The sequence below is a fragment of the Trematomus bernacchii genome, unplaced genomic scaffold, assembly GCF_902827165.1.
Source record: "Trematomus bernacchii unplaced genomic scaffold, fTreBer1.1, whole genome shotgun sequence".
Classification (NCBI taxonomy): domain Eukaryota; kingdom Metazoa; phylum Chordata; class Actinopteri; order Perciformes; family Nototheniidae; genus Trematomus; species Trematomus bernacchii.
Genome location: NW_022987942.1, coordinates 4,813,259 through 4,816,062, shown reverse-complemented (window position 1 = coordinate 4,816,062; position 2,804 = coordinate 4,813,259). Strand labels below are relative to the sequence as shown.

Below are 2,804 nucleotides of genomic sequence, written 5' to 3'. Positions count from 1 at the left end.
AAGCATGTTAAGGAAGTTGAGTATCTGAAGTCTAATTTTTGTGTACTTTCGGGTTAATAATGTGGCCTTTTTGGCAGTTTAACTAAAGGTGTGCGGCTGCTGCTGTGAGGAAATATCTGCCTGAAATTACAATGGGCTTTAATGGAGACATGTTGAACGTTGTTGTCACTTCATGCCCTCAAGAGGCATTTTGTTTAATTATTTTGCTTAATTATTTGTCATTTTTCAAGCTACGAGATGTTTTCCTACGTTTGTCATGAAAAATGATGTCTCAAGAATGTAGGGTTTGGGAATTATGGCAGTTTTAAAAAAAAATATGAAGGCAAATTTCAAGATTTCCTACCCTCTAGCTGTGACATCATGCACTCTAGTTAATGTTAAAATCTGAAGAAAACCTCTTTAACAAGGTCTGAACAATGTTTAATATCTCTAAAAGTAAGAACACAAAGTTGTGTTACACGAATAATGTCAGAAAGATGTGTAACATTTTAAAGTTGGAATGAGATTTCTGAGTGAAAGTATGAATGAACAGTTAGCAGTTGAAGTCGCATGAAGATTTGTTGAAGTCTGAAGAATGTCTCCATTGACTTCCATGTTAAAAATTGGATGAATTATGGGATGTATCTCTGGAATTATGAAAGTTATGAATGATAAAAGTAATAGCCATCGATTCCCGACCGAGCTGAACGTTTTGATGTTTGAACGGAGTTTCTGCGATGTTGAATGTGGGAGGAGAAGACGGACAAAATAATTGGATGGAATAATAATAAGAAGAATTTTGTCCTTGGATAACATATAGTTGGAATGCTGTATCAGCATTCCCACTAAATAACAGTGACATTTGATCAAATGTTTTAATATTATTTTATTACATATGCTTCATGAAAAAGAAGTAATGCAAATGTCAATAGAGGGTTATCACTAATTCAGAAAATTAAAAATAAATTGATAAATCATGACTCCAAAAAAGTTGAAAAACGTCATTAAGATTGTCCTCACTTTCTGTCCACTCATTCACATCTCTGACCCAGTCTTCCAGCTGCTTTTCAGTCACTGCCAACTCAGCCTTCATGGACTCCAGGTTCTGCAATTGCTTTTCCAGAGCTTTTGTGGTCTACAAACGTCAAACAATTAAAGACAAGTAAATACAGAAATTTACATTTAGGCTGCAGCCACAAATAATTCTAACAAAGAATATGTAATTCTTCTAAAACGATGTTATTACCTTCAGATATCTGCGGGACAGTGAGGTGGCCAAGTTGCTGACTTTTTGCTGATTCCAGCGCATGGCCATCAGCGTCAGCATGTCTGTACGTCCTGCAAAAGAGAATATCACATTATTACTATTCCCCTTACTTCTTATACTGTAACTGGGGTTTATACTATATTGCCATCCTAAATTGTGTTCTATGGTCATAACCGTCAATGAGCTTTTATGAGTTTGTGTTGTTGGTGTAATTTGTTAGTGTCATCTGTGCCTTTCTGAACATTTTTTGAAAACTGACAGTAAAGGTTCTATCGTAACTCACCTGCTTTTGACATGTGTTTTGTGGTCACTGCTATCCGAGAGAGGAAGGCATTGACCTGTTCCACCTCCTCCCCTAGGGTTAGTCCCTCTTGATATGCCCCACTCCATTTCACCTGTTTAAAATATATTCAAAAGTACGACTCGTTACAACTTGTCACTATTCACAAGGAGGTTTTTACATAAAGTGATTGTGTCACATGGTAACAATTCCTTACTTCACATTTGAAGTCATGCGCTTTGGCATGAAACACTGAGAGAAAGGGCTTCATGTCGAGAAGATGCTGGAGCTCTGGACAGCTTTTTGTGATTCTCTGGAGGTAGGGCCAATATTTGCGGGTCACATCCATGCAAAAGAACATACTACTGGCCAGCTTTTTCTGTAGGTACAGGGGATAAGCAAAGATTTCTCCCCTGTACATATTGAGAGCACAGAGGAGCACTCCATGTCGACAGACGGCAAGCTCTAGTCCCTCCTCATCCAGCTTGCCGGCTGATTTTTGGGAGGTCTCTCTGGCTGCCGACCACTGTCCTCCACAAACACCTCTTCCGGAGACCTAATATATAAAAATGTATTGATGAAAATGGTGCAAAGACTAACCTAACCAAACCCTTCATTAGGATATTATATTCTATTATACATAATTAGAGTCTGCAATATTACATGTTTGGTTGTGGTGTGTATATAGTCCACAAATCTTGAGACGTCTTCATCCCTGGCTATAAAGACACCGTCAAAGATGCCCTGTTCCTCAGATCTAAATAAATCAAAGGAGCAATGTATGACATCTCAGATTATAAGGTTGATTGGTTCACATCAAGATACTTTTGTTTCGTTATTTGTTCAAATACTGTGACATTATATATTTTCTATAGTACCTAGCTGCATTCTTGAAACGGTAATGCTTGCGGTTTCCATCCACGGAAACTGCAAGCATATCAGGGCTACACGCAGGACAGGTGAAGGGCTCCTCCTTGCACATGATGTCCACCTCATAACGCACAGCCTCCCACTCAAAGAAACTTTTGATGAAGCTGTCAGTTGAGATCTTCCCAGTCTATAACAAAATAAGGACATCAACAGATAATTATATGTCAAAAATAAATTATAAATTATAAGGACACAGCTTACAATTTGTACAATACAAATAGATCAAAAAGGACAAGTAACTTCAATACTCACATGGCCGAAGCGCAACGTTCGCTGATCTAGCATCCTTAAATATGCCTGAAAGGATAGTCCAGGTGCAGCCATTTTCATTTCTTCAAATGAGAAGAA

General features: G+C 38.0%; 2 long non-coding RNA genes across 2 annotated transcripts; both read right to left on the bottom strand.

Moving 5' to 3' along the window:
* Positions 1–1,012: 1,012 nt before the first annotated feature.
* LOC117470776 lies at positions 1,013–1,614 on the bottom strand. The gene is made up of 3 exons (XR_004554721.1): positions 1,530–1,614; positions 1,226–1,317; positions 1,013–1,114 (listed from the first exon to the last, which is right to left on the bottom strand). It is a non-coding gene; the product is annotated as an uncharacterized LOC117470776 (long non-coding RNA).
* LOC117470777 lies at positions 1,612–2,281 on the bottom strand. The gene is made up of 3 exons (XR_004554722.1): positions 2,190–2,281; positions 1,744–2,082; positions 1,612–1,641 (listed from the first exon to the last, which is right to left on the bottom strand). It is a non-coding gene; the product is annotated as an uncharacterized LOC117470777 (long non-coding RNA).
* Positions 2,282–2,804: the final 523 nt, after the last annotated feature.